Below are 18,675 nucleotides of genomic sequence, written 5' to 3'. Positions count from 1 at the left end.
TCTCTCCCCCATGTGCTTATTTAAAACTATATGTCTTGTTTGGCGAATGATCTGGTTAAATCATTGCCAGATTTTCCTCTGGCTTGTCCTTTACTTTACTAAAAAGTGTTTTTCAAAGTGCAGAAGTGCCAAATTTTGATGAAGTTCAGTTTTCAAATGTTTTATCTGTTATGTATTTTTACTATGTATCTTTCAAGTCATAGTTTTAAATTTTACTTTTACTTTTAGGTCTATGACCACTTTCTACATGGCATGAGTTATGAGTATAAATTGATTTTCTATTTTATGTGCAGATACAATTATTATAGGAAATTTGCTGAAATTTTATCCTTTCCCTACTGAATTGACTTTGGGACTTTGTCAAAGATCAATTGATCACATGCATGTCATGTATTTCTTGACACTCTATACTGTTTTATTAATGCTAATGACACAATGTCTTGATTATAATATCCCATTGTTAGTCATGAAGTCAAATAATGTAAGTCCTCTAAATTTATTATTCTCATTGCAGAATTGTATTAACTATTCTAAATATTTTCTATTCCATATGAATTTTAAATGAAGCTTGCCAATTTCTGCAAAAAAAAAAAAAAATCTGGGATTTTGTTTAGAATTGCATTGCGTCTATAGATCAATCTGAGAATTGATATTTTGACAACACTGAATTTTCCAATGCATGAACATTTTATAGCTCTTCATTTATTTAGGTCTTCTTCAATGTTTCCGCATTTTTCTGTAGTTTTCAATGTATAGGCCTTGTGCATCTGTTACCAGATTTTCCCTAAGTATTTAATTTATTGAACTTCATGCAAATGATATATTTTATTTCTATTTCCAATTGTCTGTTGCTAGGGCATGAGAATATTGATTTTTGTATACTTATTTTATACTCTGTACAATTACCAAACATTCATTCTAGTAGATATGTTGTGGATGCCATTGGAATTTCTACAGGTTGCCATATTATTAGATCATAAAGACAGATGGATTGTTTCCTGTTCCCACCTTTCCTTTTCTTTCTTTTCTCTTTTCTTTTCTTTCTCTCTCCTCTCTCTCTCTTTCTTCATTTATTTTCTTACCTTTTCATTTTCCTCTTTACTTGTGTATCTTCTTGACATAATAGACAAGCTAAAACTGCAAGTGCAATGTTAAATAAAAATAAGGAGAGCCTAAGGATGTAAGTTGATATAGAACTTTCAGAAAGAAAAGGATTTATCAATGTTTAGTCATGTTTTAACTCTTGCTCAATAAATCAACTGTACAGATTTCTTGTGAACAGTTATGACTTCAGAAAAGAAAATTAAAATCTAGTGCTTGCTCCTGGTCATACAGTCCTGTTGCAAAATGCAAACAACAGCCTGCTTTCCTCAGCCTGCTCTTATCTCCCAGTGGAGGACAAGAGAAGAGGGGAGTGCACAGCTCAAAGCCAAGTCCATGAAATTTGTCAATCGGTGTGAATATTCCCAGCGAGGTCACCAGGACCTCAGGACCCCCGCGTCCGTACAGTATCACAGGCACTCCGTTTCCCTGGCTCTGTGGAGTTTGCACCCAGCACCCCAATCCTCAACCGCGCAACATTCCCGGACACCCTGAGCCTCCAGGAAGTAGCGCAAACACCTCTAGCCTCCGGCGCCCCCTGCCGAGGAGAGGGAAGGCGATGGTGGCCACAGCGCGGGAGCTAGGCGCAGGGCTGAGAGAAAACTCCAGCGCCCGAACGCCCGGGAAGAAGTTGGGGGCCACCTCTGAGCCGGAGAGGAGAGGCGAGGGAGAAGCTGGGCAGGATCCTGGGTCCGCTGCTGTTGTTCCTAGCGCTGGGACACATGTGGTCCTACCGAGAGGAGCCCTAGCACGGCGACAGAGAAATTTGCTCAGAAAACAAAATAGCAACGACCAAATACCCGAGCCAGTAGCCTTAGGACGAACTCGCCGCGTGTTTCAGGGGGAAAAAAAAAAAAAAGAAAAAGAAAAGTGTTGCAGAGGATTTAAATTTGTTCTTGGGCAATGCATCCCAGAAGATTATGATGCTCGTTGCCAAGGCCCCCTTTGAACAGCAGTGCAGAGACAACTTCCGCAGAGTGCTCTGTTCTTGTTTTCCAGGATACTCATATGACTGGGAGACACATCGAAACAGGAGAAGCCATACTGTCTAGATATCCATGAGTGTGCAACCAGCAGCGAGACTGTGTGTGCACACATCTGCATCAACACCCCGTGCAGCTACTGCTGCGAGTGCCGGGAGGGCTAAATCCGGGAGGATGTAGGGAGGACGTACACCAAGGACGACAAACATCGCAATGACATTGGGCACGATGCTAAGTTTTAGAACGCGGTGAAAGCTGGACCTGCTGTGCCATGTGCAAGCAGTTTCACCAGATGAAACAGACCGTGCTACAGCTGAAGCAGAAGATTGCTGGGCTCCCCAATGATGCTGCCGACCTGGGCTAGTATATATATATAAAGATAAAAGAGTCCCGGTGTTCCCAAGTCTCTTGTCTGTTTTTTCCGGTAGTCGTCTTCAGAGCCCAAGTCTATGGTTTCTGGATAGCTGGAATTCCTGAGGTAAAGGGAACTCCTGCTGAAGAGTGAGTCCTGTTACCAATCCTCTTTTTCCTGCAGCTCAGGCAATGTCATTGTGAGTGTCAGTGACAAGGTGCTGGCCTTCAACGCCTGCCTGGCAGAACCTTCTGGCCTGCCTGGGAGCCAGGACTCTCTTGGCTTGCCTAGACCAAAGGGAAGCTCAGGCTTTCTCAGAATGGCCGGCTCTTCTGGGCAGCCTGGTCCAAGGATCTCAGTGGGACTCATGGGACCATCTCCTGATCTGCCCCACGTTAAGTCGGGCTAGGAGGGAATGGTTCTGAGAGGGAGAGAGGAGCGCCTGGGCCCAGACGGCCTCCGGGTCCTCCTGGTTCTTTCAACTTCCTGCTACTTATGCTGACTGACCTTCACAATGACGTCACCTGAGCTTCAGGTAAAGGGAATTGGTCACAGGACTCTTCAACAGAGGAGTTCCCTCTGCCTCAGGAATTTTCCAGCTATACAGAAACCATAGACTTGGGCTCTGGAGACCACTACCTGAAGAGACCAGAGACAAGAGACTTGGGAACACCAGGACTCTTTTAAACTTTGTGCATCCCAACATCTTCATGCCAAAAAGAAAAAGGAAGAGAGCTTTCACCTGCAGTTAAGTCAGCTAAAGAAGGGAAAACAAACAAACAAAAACAACAACAACACTGGGCACCCAGAAAAGGTATATTTTTATTTTCTTTTTTTTTGTCTTCTTCCTACTCCTCTTCTTCCAAATACTTTTTTCCGAGTTGCCCTCTAGAGGTTTTGTGCTTCCCACTGAGATCCAGTTTGGGTGGTCTATATTAACACTTTTTCTTTGCTTCCTACTTTTTCAAGAATTTCTGGAGTTCTGAATTAAATACTCTCATACTGTCTTAAATTTTGGCAGAATATCAAAAAGGAAAAAATAGCAAGGTGGTCTCAAAGAAAATCTGAGGCTACCTATTGTGTACAAAACATACTTTTACTCCTCAAAATTAGGTTTTTTGAATTAAAATTTGGGGGAGAAGGGAAGATGGGACAACCATAAACATCCACCTTGGTGAATAATTTTATTTTCTATGTCACTCTTATAGATTTTAAATAGTCCATCACATTTTCTAACCATGTTTCCCAATTTGGTTAAGTAAAGGTGAGAATTAAGAGAGAGTGAAGATTAGAAAAGATGGAGAAAAGCTACAGACATATAGTTACTGTTATATAGGTTGCTATATTTTGAAATTCAAATAAACGTATTAATAGTTCATGCCACACTTATCAGTAAGCATCTCATTTAGAGAAGAAAGTTACACTAACAGTAGGAATAAATTCTCTTTTCAAAACACAGTAAGAGAATGGAATGCCATTATTCCCATTAAGCCAATGGGTTCAGAGTTTGCCAGGACATTTCAAATGTACAGTGGGGCTGAGGCTGGAAGGAGATTGCTAGCTTGGATTCTGGCAACTCATAGGCAGTGGTCAGTGGGGTGATGCGTCCTTTCATCCCACTGAAGCGAGATGGACAGAGACAGACAAATTTGCTGTCTTTGGACATTATAAGTCTTTGCCTGGGGCTGGCCAACTTTGCCAGTGTTACTGAGAATAATATAATATTGAAAGTACTCTTGGATAGGGGAAAAAAAAAAAAAAAAAACACCCATTTCTCCTTATAAGACAGAAATTTCTTTCTCTCTATTCCTATTTTTCCTTAATTTCCCTTGGTTTAGTCCAAGTTTCAGTTCTTCCAGGCCTTTTGCTTGATTACTCTTACTCAGTAAATGTGAAAGAAGTTCAGAAAGATTCATTTTTTCCAAACCTCAAATTTAGTCAAAGCATTTTCTCAAAGCATTTTGGTTTCCCAGAGAGAAGGGCACCCCTGAAATGGCTTTCTCTGGACTCAGAGGCACGAGCAGGAGTGCTCAAGAGACCAGCTGGAAGATCTTGTTCCCGTTGAGGGAACTCTTGGTATAATGGGCACCTTCCAGGTTTCTTCAACTCAACTTTGTCATATGACACAGAAAATGGCTTTTCATCTACCTACTCAGGGGGGCTTCTCCCTTATTTTCGGCCTCAAAAATGATCATTCTCACAAGTCACGTTTGGTCATGTTGGGGATCCTATTTCCCATCCTGTAATTTTCCCCTAAGTGTTGAGAGGTGTTTTGGTTTTCTTTTTTGGTCTCCTTGTAGCCTCACCCTCCTGTTGTGAAAATTCATTTACAGAGTGCCCCTGATTTATCTTTCTTTGACATTTTTCAATCTTCTTTTTAAGAGTGATAGGAAGGGCCTCTGTTTGCAACTCTCAAGTGGCAGTGACCACCCGAACGTGTTAGACTTTCAGGACTCCAGTCAGTCAGTTGACTGAGCAGTTTTTAACAAATAATTCACTGTTCATGCAAAATCACTAGTGAACTTCCTCCAACATTTTAATGGTGAAAGAAAACACATTCTCGATGCCCCTTTTCTAGCATCCTCCTTTCCCCCTTCAGTCTCCAGAGTCTGACCTTCACAACAGTAGGCCTCACCAACCATTGTTTTGCAAAGAGATGAACAGAACAGTCGTTGATTCCCAGCTGGAATATATTTAATGTTTGCCTGCTTGAGGAACACAGTATTTAAAGGATGTGGATGGATGAATCCTGAAGAAAACTATGCACAGGTTACTTGAGAAATAATTAGATCAGGTTTGATTTTTTTAATGAGGAATTTTATTGCCTTTTCTTTTTGTTACCAAAGAACTGTGCTTAGAAACATATAATATTCTTCTTTATTGTCAAATGCTCATAAAACCCAACCAAACTGCTTGTTTGACCATAGGCTATGATACTATATTAAAAGAATCAACTGAAGGCAGTTATATTTGGGATTTGTAAGACTATTTCAATAACATTCTCCAGTAAAACACAAAATGGCTTGTATTTTTTAACTTCAATCTTCAAGATTAGGTCAACTCATAAAATAATTATTAATCCTCATATTTTGAAAACATGGACTATAACCCCATAACTAAAAATGTACCCTGTATGCCAAAATTACAGGAAACAATGAAGCATTATTTTTTCCTTAAAAATAATTTAAAAAAAAGTTTGTGCTTTTATCTCCCACATGCTAAACTAAGTTGGTTTCAAAAATATGTTCAAATGGGACAGATAATTTATCAATTTATCAAACAGAAAGGAAAAACAAGAATAGGGAAATCAGTTACAGCCAGGTTCAGGGAGTCTACAGATCAAGAAATTTGACCAGTGGGACTTTCATTTTTTTAAAACAGAGAAATGTCATGTACCTATAATTCATGGATACACTCATTCTTCCTCTTCAAGTTTGTAGAAGAAAAGTGAAAATTGTGACAAAGTAATAGGAAAATTGAACCCAGGGGATATCTGTGCAGTTTTAACAATAATAATAGGAAAAGCCAAGCTAGAGGGTTAGAGAAGTGGTATCCTTATAAGCAAATAGAAGAAATCCATAATCGGGACCAATAAGAATTTCTGTAAGAAGCAAAGGAAGCACACGTCAAATGTAAAAGATAATTTTAGCAGGCTTTAGAAAAATATCTTCAACAAAAGAAAATTTTAGAAAGCAAAAGTTTGCATTATCATGCAAATTAAAGAAAACACAGCTGACATAAAGCAAGAGTCAGAACGAGGTAAGTTTAATACTAGAACTAAGGAAAATTTTAAAGGAATAAGGACACTGTAAAATTTAGATGAGAAAGTTCACTCAATATTTTAAAGAACTCTATATTTTAAATATATTCATTATTTTAAGCATTTACTGCAGTCCCAAGAAACATTCCTTTTCTAATCTATATCCGTAGATCTGACTCTTTTCAGCCTGGGTTAGACTTTCAACATTCTAAAATATAGTGCTGGATAAACTCATTAGCACTATAGGAATAATAAATTTTCCAAGATTGTTTTTCTTCCATTTTTAATACTTGCTTCTTTTAATCAAAAATTCATCTATAAAATGAAAGAAGAAAACATGAAAAATAAACATAAATAAATAAAGCAATGAAAAGTGCTGATATTTTAGGAAGATAATAAGAAACACAATAAGCTAGACATGCCTTGGTTAAATGCCTGGTTGGGTGCCTTACCAGCTGTGTTCAAGGGACTCACAATTTAATTTTTTTTTCCTAAACTTCATCTTTCTCAACCATAAAATTACAACTAAAATGTCTGTACCTCACAACGAATGTAAAATTAATAAGAAGTTGGAGGCAAAGTGAAGTGATTAATTACGTGACCTTAGGTTACTTAATTTATTTGTACTTATTTGAAGTAAGTGCTCATTGTATGGTTGCTATTTAGTATTTTGATCTAACAAAAAAAAAAAAATTCATAAGCTTGTCTTGAAGAATACACATGAACTCGAATAGCCCAAAAATATAACAACTGATAGTTTTGTAACAATATTAAAAATGCTACTATTAATATACTGACCACTCACTTTATTTTGTCCTTACCATATATAAGATTCTGTACTAAACACACTATATGTCTTAATTCCTGTTAAGAAAACTCTGAGGTATATCTGATTAAAACCATACAATGAGTTGTATTAACCAAAAGGAATTTATTGGCTCCCTATGGTTTTGAAGCCAGAAGTCCAAAATTGAGGTGTCAGCAAGGTGATGCTTGTCCTCAAAGACTGCCATGTTCTGGGGCTGGCTGCTGGGAATCATTGGTCTTTTGGCTTTTCTGTTACAGAGCAGTGCACATGGCTGTTTCTTCTCTTTTCTCTGTCCAGTTCCATTGACTTCCAACTTCTACTCCTCCCTAGCGGCTTCCTCTCTGTGACCTTCTTTATGAGTCTTCCAGTGATGAGATTAAGACCCTTCCTAATTCAGTTAGCTGTACCTTAACTAAAAAATAACCCTTTTACAAAGTTTTATTTACGATGAGTTTTCACCCACAGGAATGGATTAAGATTAATAACATGTTTTTCTGTGCTACATAATTCAACCTACCACACTGAGCACAAAGAAATTAAGTAACCTAAGGTCACGTAATTAATCAATGACAAGGATGGGAGTCTAACCACGGTAGTGAAAACAAAAGTCTGGGTAGCCTTTTGATTGTTAGCTTTATTTATCACCATGATCTTCTACATTATCATGATGTTGATCATCATCTATTGTATTTTTTTATCTTTAACTTTTTTTCCTTATTTTATTTTATTTTGTCCATGTTTATAAAGAGTTGAGGATGTGTGGAAAGGCACTTTATGGAAACAGCCTGTTTGCTCTCGCTATGCTGATGGTGTATATTTCAGCACTCCTGAGGCCTGAATATTTGCCACAGACAATTAAGCAGGTGATAGATGAACTCTTGGCGTTCCTGGGATGTAAAATAAACTATTCCAAGCCTTGAAATATCAACATACAATATGAATGATGGGTCCTTGCAGACTAGTTTGCATTTCTATCAGCCTCAAATTGTTTTCCATTGTTAAGCCATAAATATGTCACAGTATTGTTTAAATGTCAACAAAGTGCATTTTTTGCCAGCTGAGCTAAACAGAAAAATTTAATATCACTGTGTAATCATATTTTGTTCATTGCATTAGAAAATGTAACAATTTATTTCAGTGATAAAAATTAAATTCAAATTCTATAGTGAATATACATAATATATATATTTATATATGTATATAAACATTTCAATAGATGTCAATATACCCCAAATCACATTTTTAGCACTATTTGGTACCTATTCAATATCTGTTGACTGCATTTATATATATATTGATTGCATGGCTTTATTTTAAAGTTTAAAATGTAACTTTTCTTTTAATGCTGACCTCTTTACCTAATAGAAAAAGAGGTTTGAAAATGAATTGCATGAAAAGAATGAAGGAGTACACATTTATGTTCAGAAATATAGCACAATTCTAACAGAAGCCATGTAAAGTCTAAAATATTATCTTAATTTATTCTCCTCTTATTATCCTTCACTTTTCAACATTTTAAATGGAGAAGAATAGAGGAAAACCCAAACATATACAATATTATAAACTCTATAAATACACACATATTTGGAACAACTATAAAATCTGCTTAGAAAATAGACACAAAATTTTGTTAAACTCCTGCAGAATGTGGTATTAAGAGGAATGGAAGATGATATTTTAGCTGTATGTGGCACATTTTATTTCTCCAAAGGAAGAAATTGACCACATGAATAAATGACAAAAACCTAAGTAGTGGATATCTGGGTGATTCATTAATTTTCACATTTTTTCTGCTCTTTTTCAGATATTTTATAATTTAAAATTTAACAAATTAGAAAGAGGAAACAAAACTTCAAGGTATGTGAGAAAATACTAGCATATTTGTAAAATATATTTACATCTGCAAAGAGATACAATTTTGATAAAGGCAATTTTCAAACAGGGGAATGAGGAGAATTCTCCCCCAAAAAGTGATATTTTAGGGAATCTAGAACTGAAAATTAAATTTGGGTTTTGTCAATCCTTATATGGGCACTGTGATGACTGATGTAAGATTATATCAAATATAGGAAATAATCTTATCAGGATATGAATGTTTATAAAAGAAAAGGCTGAAATCAGACATTATTTTTTAAATGGAAAAAAGTCATGTTATTTACCCACCACACCCAAAATAACAGTACTAGAACTGAATAAAAACTTGCATGTGAGAAAGCCATAACTGGTCATAATGAAGGGAGGTGAGATGAAGAATGATTGACTTAGAATTGAGGGAAGTGCAATTTTCATGAGGCCCATTCATGTCCTATTCTCTGTTGCTAAATAAAAATTTTCCACATATCCTACATATGCATAAAGCATCATTGTATATGCTAACATGTTTATTTGCTAAAATACTGGATCAAAGCCATCAAATTAACCCAGAGTTAAAATGAGGCAATAGTAAATATTCAGAAATAAAGATTCTAAGGTTAATCAGAGAAATGCTAAGGAGAGAGAATTATACTAAGCAGAAACAGGAAGTATAAAATAGTTAAGAGTTAAAAATATCTGGTCTATAAACAGCAAGGAAGCTGGTAAACATGGATCATAATGAAAAGGGGAGTGGGAATAACAGTATAAGAGGAGTCAGATGAGTTAGATAGAGGCCCAGTTATGTTAGTCATGATATTTAGGAGCATGGATATTTTTCAATTTAGAATAAGGAGATTATTAAAAGATTTTATGCCAAAGAAGTGACATAATCCAAAGTATGTTTTCAAAAGATCATTTTAGCTGCTAAAGTGAAAGACTGGAGACCAATTAGGTTATCATAAATGTCCAGATGAAAAATGCTGGTGTTATGAGACAAGATTGAATTAATAGAGATGAAAAAAATGTAGACATATTGAAGATGTGTTTGAGATCTACAGTATGAGAAAGGGAAGGGTGAAAATGTGCCTCTGTTATTAGCCAGGAAATTCTCTGTATTTCTCAATATTCTAGGCATGTGGTTTTGAATAAAATATTGTACATTTGTTCATTCATTCATTCTACAAACATATTTTGATCATCTACTAGATGGTCATTTTTCTATATAAGTGAAAAAAGCGGATAAAAATCAATGCTTCATACTGGCAATAAAAGATATATAATCAACACAGAAACAAAGTAACATTTACTAACAATTATAAAATATGTTGGAAAGTGGTAAATGCCTTGGGGAGGGTGGAGGGGTAAAATCAAAACCAGGTATGGGAGACTCTGAGTCCCCTGGTGGGGGAAAGGGAATGGACAGGCCATTAAAGAATTAAAGAGATTTTCAGCATGGGCTTTATTGTGCATATGATATTTGAGAATGGGTTTATAGGCAGTGAAGATATTAGCCAGTGAAGATATAAATAACAAGGGGACGCTTTTGTTAGATAGAAGTAGTAGGATGCCAAAAGCTCTAAGACTGACAAAGGTGTAGAATAATAACAACAGCCAGGCAAAGCAAGGAGGCCAGTGTGCTTGAAGGAGAGCAAATGAGAGGAAAATAAGAGGTGAGATGAGCATGCACATGAAGAGGGGCTTTTAGCCCCATAGTTCCTCTTTTAGGCCTTTGTAAAGACTGATGAACAAGATTCTGAGAAGTCTTTACAATATTTAGGGTATAAGAAAAAAATAATCAAAATTTTAAAGAATTTATCTGGCTGTTGTATCAAGATAACGTTTAGTGAGGTAGACGAAAGACTAGAAAACCAATCTAGAGGCCATTTTAAATAATAAAGAGGAGAGGTGTTGGTGGTTTCATCCAAGGTAGTACCTAAAGATTTGATAAGAAGCAGTGTGAATAGGAATATATCTTGAAGATTGTGATAATAGGATTTCCTGATGTACTAAATGAAGAAATTAAAAAAGAAAGAGATGTCAAAATGATGTATTTATTATTTTTATTTTATTGTAATTTTTGTTTGCAATTTAGACAAGAAAGTTCTGAGGTGATTAAGATTCACTTTGGGGGATCAAGAACAGGAGATTAAATTTAGACATGCTAAATTATAGATGTCTAAGTAGAGAATCTGGTAAGCACTTGGATACACAAGTTTGAAGTACAGAAAGATTTGGATGGAAAATATGATTTAGAGTGTCATTGGAATACAGATAAGAAGTAAAGCCATAAGACTTGATAAGAAAACTAAAAGAGTGCATACAGAGTGCCCATATGAAGTTCTTGAACATGAATTTAAAGTAAAGCTATTCAGCTTATAGAGTAGAAAAGAATGGAAAGTATGGTAGGTTGTATTATATATCCCGGGTGGAAGTACAGTAGGGGGAGGACATGTTCTTAATCTTACTCCTTTCCTGTGGGTGTGAACCCTTGGTAAATAGGGCCTTTTGATATTATTTTTAGTTAAAATGTGGCCCTTTATTAAGTTGGACCGTAATCCTATTACTGGATCCTTTATGAATACGAATCCATCTTGAAAAGCAAGAAGGTGGAAGTCAGCAGAATCTGGAAGAGAAAGAGAAGACACCATGATATTCATTGCCATGTGAAAGAAAAGCCAAGGACCCAAGGATCACTGCCAGTCAGGCACAGAACATAAATGTCTTCTGGGAGAAGACATCACCTTGATGATATCTTGATTTTGGACTTCTAGCCTCAAAACCATGAGCCAATAAATTCCCATTGTTTAAGCTCACCCATTTCATGGTGTCTGTGATTGCAGCTGGGAAATTAAGACAGTTTTTGATTACAATGAGGGAATGACTTTGGAATTGAATAATGGATAAAGGTTGGAAGAATTGTGAAGTGCTTGAAAGAAAAAGACTAGATCACTGTCCTAGTTTGCTAATGCTGCAGAATGCAAAACACCAGAAATGGACTGGCTTTTATAAAAAGGGGGTTTATTTGGCTACACATAAACAGTTTTAAGGCCATAAAGTGTCCAAGGTAATGCATCAGTAATCAGGTACCTTCACTGGAGGATGGCCAGTGGCATCCGGAAAACCTCTGTTAGCTGGGAAGGCACGTGGCTGGCATCTGCTCCAAAGTTCTGGTTTCAAAATGGCTTTCTCCCAGGACGTTCCTCTCTAGCAAGCTTGCTCCTCTTCAAAATGTCACTCACAGCTGCACTGAGTTTCTTCTCTTTGAGTCATCACATTTATATGGCTCCACTGATCAAGGCCCACCCTGAATGGGTGGGGCCACGCCTCCATGGAAATATCCCATCAGTTATCATCTACAGTTGGGTGGGGCGCATCTCCATGCAAACAACCTAATCCAAACGTTCCAACTTAATCCCCACTATTATGTCTGCCCCACAAAGAATATGGCTTTTTCAGGAGGACATAATACATTCAAACCGGCACAATCACTTTGAAGAGATTGTCAGAAATAGAGACATTAAATGTACTTCCATGAAGCCTAAGAGGGAAATAATGAATGTATTATTGGAAAATAAAGGAAAGATGTTCCTTATTATAAAGTGGCAGGGAACTTGCAAAATTGTGTTCTGATGCTGGATGGAAGGCAGAACTTATAAGTGATGACCTTGGGTATTTATTTGAGGAGATTTTTAAACTAAGCATGAAAGGTACAGCCTGGTTTCTCCTTGAAGCTTATAGTAAAATGACAGAGGAAAGTAATGTGTTGCAAAGTAAACTTAAACACAAAAGAAACAGAAATTGAAGATTTTGGAATTTCTATGCCTAGTCAGGTAGTGTCCTCTGAGACTAAGATCAGTAGTGGCTCCATCAGTGACCTCCCTGAACTTTTGGGAAGTGGGTTCCCAGAGAACAGAGTTCTACATGAGGATTTAACTGAGCAATCTTTTGCTAAAAAGGGTGTGGCTGAACATGGAGCCAATAAGCATTTCTGTGGAAGTCAAGATTGGAAATGCAGTTATCCAAGAATATGTGAAAAGTCGTTTGGACTGATGATTTGGGCCCCTGAACTGCTTGTAAATCCTGCAAGGTTTTTATGGAACTTTTAGGAGCAGAACTATTGCCAGCCTAGAGAGAGAAGGGACAAATTGAAGGAAGAATGAGAAGGATTTCAAGAGCAAAACCATGGAAGCATAGGTCTGGACCAAAAAGTTCTCCTTGGGCCAAGAGAGCAAGTCAAACCCTACACTTGGAGGGGGAAAGCCACTTGCCCCTGTGATCGGAGGGGTACACCTTGCACCCTGATACTAAAGGAGAGTGCCACCACCCTAATTCTTGAAAATGGTGGGGCCTGTACCTCAGCATTCTTGGAAAGACTAGTTATCACTCAGATACTCACGTTGTGGCCTAAAGTCCAGTGTTTGGGGAGAGCATGGGTACTGCACAACCACTTGGAAAGGATGGGGCTGCTAGCTCCAGCATGTCTGGAGGACAAAGCATCTATCCACAGATCTTAAGATATAATAGAATTTGTCCTGCTGGGTTTTGGACTTGTTTGGGACTCATAGCCTATCTTTATCTTCTAATTTCTCCCTTCTAAAATGGGAATGCTTATCCTATGCCTGTGCCACCACTGTGTTTGGTAACCAGAAAACTTGTTTTCTAGATTTCGTAGGTCCACAACCAGAGGACTTTTGCCTCAGTACAGATCACACCCATAGTCAATTTTGAGGAGACTTTGTACTTAGCATTGTTATTAAAATGACTTAAGGCTTTGGGGATATTTTGATGGAATGAATGCATCTTTCAAATAGGAATGTCTGGAAGGTAGACTGAGGTAGACTGTACCCCAGAAAAATACATGTTCTTAATCTTAGTCCATTCCTGTGGGTGTGAACCCATTGTAAATGTGACCATTTGAAGATGTAATTTTTAGTTAGAGTGCAGCCCAACTGAATGAGGTTGGGCCTTAATACTATTACTAGAACTACAGTGAAGACATAGTCACAAGGGAAAGAAGGAAGCTGGAAACAATGGAATTAGAAGAGAAAAGAGAAGACACTGCCATGTTCATTGCTATGTGATACAAAAGCCAAGGTCCCAAGGATTCCCAATAGCCAGCTCTAAAATACCACGATCTTCAGAGAGAAAGAATCACCTTATTGATATTTGATTTTAAACATCTGCTAGGCTCAAAACTGTGAACCACTAAATTCCTATTGTTTAACCCAACCCATTACATGGTTTTTGTGATTGCAGCTTGGAAACCAAGAAAGACACAGTTCTCTTATTGTTGATCACATATGAAGAAATAAGAGGATAACAAGAATATAGCCAAAGGACATTTGTTTCTAGCTATGCTTCACATACTCTTGCCATGTGTTCCAGTTTGCTAATGCTGCTATTATGCAAAATACCAGAAATGGATAGGCTTTTATAAAGGGGATTTATTTGGTTACAAATTTAAAGTCCTAAGGCCATAAAAGTGTGCAAACTAAGGCATCAACAAGAAGATACCTTCACTGAAGAATGGCCAATGGCATACAAAACATCTCTCTCAGCTTGGAAGGCAAGTGGATGGCATCTGCTATTCCTGGGTTGTGTTTCAAAATGGCATTCTCCAAAATGTCTCTGGGCTTGTGTCTCCTAGCCTCTTCAGCTCCTGTGCATCTAACCATCTGAGGGTCCTCTGTTAGTTTCTCTGGAGCAAACTCTGGACTAGCATCTCTAAGCTTAGCATCTCCAAACATCAGCTTTCAATGGCCTTCTCCAAAATGTCTCTTTCTTATAGGACTCCAGTGATTTGATTAATACCCACCCTGAATGGGCAGGTTCCATATCTCCACTGAGATAATTTAGTCACAAGTCTAGCCCACAGTTGGTTGAGTCAAATCTACATGGAAACACTCAATCAAAAGATTAATGTCTGCCCATAGAACATATAATGTGGATGAACCTTGAAGACATTATGTTGAGCAAAGTTAGCCAGAAACAAAAAGGACAAATAGTATATGGTCTCACTAATACGAACTAACATTAATTATCAAACTTTGAGAGTTAAAAGCTGATAACACAGGCTATCAGGAGAGAGAAAGAGGGTAGGGACTGGGCATTTGATGTTTAAGGACTACAGAATGTAAAGCAGGATTGACTGTACAGATCCAGAAATAGATAGCATAACACTGTGTGATGGGAGCACAATGCTATAAGTACACTGAACAAAGATGTCCATCAGTAAAGCTGAAAGAGGTGGGCTAGGGGCATGTATGACATGTGAGGTAAAGTTAGAAGTTAAAGACTGGGACTGTTTAACTTAGCAAAAACTGGAGTGGTCAATGACTGTGACTAAATGTACAAATACAAAAATGTTCTTACATGTGGGAGAACAAATGAATGTCAACCATGCAGAGTGTTGAAAAGAGGATGGTAATGGGGAAGAAATATGATCAAACAAACTGGAGTCTATGGTCAACAGTAACATTGTAATATGCTTCCTTTAAATGTAACAAAGGCAATATACCAAAGCTAAATGTGTATGAGAGGGGGATAAAAGGGAGGGATATGGGATTCTTGGTGGTGGTGTTGTTTTCTGACTCTACTGTTATATTGTATGGTATTTTATTTTTTCTTTTTATTATCATTTTTATTATTAGTTAAAAAAACTTTTTTTCATAGTAACCAATATGTTCAAGTGCTGATGGTGGTGATAAATGCACAACTATATGATGATACCATGAACAACTGACTGTACACTGTGGGTAATTGTATGGTATGTGAATATAGCTCTATAAAATTGTAGGAACAATTGAAATAGGGATAAAAGTGCTGGAGAAAACATGGAGAGAGGGATGTACCTTTTTACTGTTGGTTAGGATGCAGAATAGTGTAGCTTTTCTGGAGGAGAGTGTAGTGGTTCCACAATAAGTTAAGTATTTGGGTGCCATAAGGTCCTGCAACCTCATTAGGTGGCATATACTTGGAGGATCTGAGAGCAGGGACATGAATGGACATTTGCACACTGGTGTTGTGGAGGCAGTATGCATGATTTGCAATGGGTGGAGGTGGCCTAAAGGTGCATCAACTGAGGAACAGAATGGTGAACTCTGGTGTGTGCATGCAATGGAATATTGAACAACTGTGAGAAGGATTGAAGCTGAGAGACAGGCAAGGAGGAGAATGGATCCTGCTGACAGCATTTTGAGTGAACTACACCAGAAGCAAAGAAAAATACTATAAAGTCTCACCAATATGGACTAACTACAATGTGTAAGCTCAGAACTGAACCTTGGAGCACAGCTTATAAGGGGAACACTTACTGTAATGGTCCCTAGATTGTAAACTCTTACAGCAGTCACATCTATTCCTGAATTACAATGGCTATCTCCAGATTCTGAGATGTGGATCCCTTTGTGTATAACCTGATCGATCCTTGGAACTTGGGGTATCTGTGTGACATGTGAAACTCAGAGCTAGAGCTTGACAGATATGAATGTTAGTATTAGCACATTCAGCAACTGTTAAAAAAAGCTGAAAAGAATCCAGACTTCAATTAGAGATATGAATGAAGCATATGTGGTTAGGACTAGAGCAAATCAGGCCAAAAGGTAAAGGACAATAGTGACTGTGTTTTAAAACTTCAACTTCCATGTGAAACCAAGGGAAGAGATGTTTATTTGGTGCAGGATCTATATTTCCTAAACAATTTAACTCATACAGTTTGTCCAAATACCATAATTATGTGGAACTTTGAATAGAAAGTGAGTCCTGGGAGGTTTGCATAGGTCAGTGTGAAATAGCAACACATCCCAAAGTAATTTTGGAAGAGAGTAAAAATATACATACAGGGCCCCCCTGAGGAGCTGGGTGAAAATGCGGAACTGTTGGGCTTCCTCACCTGGATTGTTTCTGATGTTCTCACAAACATTGAGGACTGGTGGTTTGGAATGCTCCTTAATGCAAAGGAGAGGCTAAACCTGCATATAACTGTGCCTAAGAATTTCCCCTAAGTACCTCTTTGTTGCTCAAATGTGGCCCTCTCTCTCTAGCTAACCCATTCGGCAGCAGGTGAACATACTGCCCTCCACCCTACATGGGATCTGACTCCCAAGGTTGTAAATCTCCCTGGCAACACAGGATATGACTCCCGAAGATGAATCTGGACTTGATATTGTGGGATTAAGAACATCTTCTTGACCAAAAGGGGGATGCAAAATGAAACAAAATAAAGTTTCAGAGTAAGAGGTCATTCGTGTGGACACTCTTATGAACTATATAGATAACCCTTTTTAGGTTTTAATGTATTAGAATAGCTAGAATAAATACCTGATAGTATGAAACTGCAACCCATTAGCTTTGACTCTTGAAGATGATTGTATAATAATGTAGCTTACAAGGGGTGACAGTGTGATTGTGAAAGCCTTGTGGATTACACTCCCTTTATCCGATGTATGGATGGATGAGCAGAAAAATGGAGACAAAAGGGTGGGGGGATGATTTGGGTGTTACTTTTATTTTTTATTTTTATCTTTACTTTTTCTGGTATAAGGAAAATGTTCAAAAAATAGAGTGGGGCGATGAATGCACAACTATTTGATGGTACTGTGAACAGCTGATTGTATACCATGGATGATAGTATGATATGTGAATATAACTTAATAAAACTGAATATATAAAAAAAGATTCATGTCTGCCCTCACAAGATTGCATTACAGAATATGGCTTTTTTGGGGGGTTGGGGTGCATAATATATCCAAACTGGCACACTATGCTTCTATTTCCACATATTTGTTTGATAATACCAAAATCTTGTCCAAATCCAACTTTCTCCTTGTATTGACACTAAAGCAAGCTTACATCTCAGATATGGATTTTCAAGCTTTCTCCTTTGGGAGGATTTTCTTTATTTTTGGTTTATTTCTAAACAGTAAATTAATATAGAGTTAAATTTAAACAAAAAGAAAAAGAATTTTTTTTCTCTTCAGTTTTAAGTAACTATATTTTCAGTTAAGGCTAAGAACAAAGTCAAAAATACAAGCTTATTTCTTATCAATAAAAGGTTTACATAATTTTCTCTAATGTTTGGGCAAGGTGTTTTTTGCTAACATTTTACAGCTTGTACTAAATATGAGTGGTAGAAAAACCATTAAAAAGTTGTTGTTGGTGGTGGTTTGTTGGTTTTTTAAGTACTAAAGCAAAAGACCCTGAGTAGTTTGGCTGTTTAAGGTATTTATTCTGGAAGTATTTTTTTTTCTTAATAGAATAATACCAGCGAAAATCCACCTCAATTGTCGATTGAGAGCTAAAGGCTCTCTCTTTCTACAGTTCACTGACAACTAATTTGCGGTAGAATTTTCAGAATAGCACTTTACCTAAAACAGTTACTAGGAAATTTCATTAGCAAATTTCTATTAGCATCTCAGTTTTTTTTTTTTTCCTATAAAATAACAACCTCTTGGATCATTTCATATGTAAATCTTAGACGATACTAAAAATCTGAAAAAAAATGGGGACACAAGCATGCAATTAAAGTTATATAAATCTATTCATTATATCTATATCTACACATGCAAACACAATTTCCTCTCCTCTGAACTCCCAGCAACATTACTGTTACCACCTGCTTCAAGAGACATTTGTATTAAGTGCTGTTTGTGCATTGGATTTGCCACATATATTAAAAAATAAAGCATTAAATTCCAGAGTCTATGCCTTTCATATCTTTGATCCATGTCCATTGCATGGTATTGCTTGCATTCAGTTTTCACCCAATAAACCTTTTCAAATGAGTTGAGACTAAGAAATGTCATAGAAAATCATGAAA

The 18,675-nt window shown here is 37.2% G+C and overlaps 1 pseudogene; it reads left to right on the top strand.

The window, feature by feature from the left end:
- The first annotated feature begins 1,148 nt into the window (after positions 1-1,148).
- LOC119506550 lies at positions 1,149-3,123 on the top strand (annotated as a pseudogene).
- The last annotated feature ends 15,552 nt before the right edge of the window (positions 3,124-18,675 follow it).

This window comes from Choloepus didactylus, chromosome 1 (assembly GCF_015220235.1).
Source record: "Choloepus didactylus isolate mChoDid1 chromosome 1, mChoDid1.pri, whole genome shotgun sequence".
NCBI lineage: Eukaryota > Metazoa > Chordata > Mammalia > Pilosa > Megalonychidae > Choloepus > Choloepus didactylus.
This window is presented reverse-complemented; position numbering and strand designations above follow the sequence as displayed.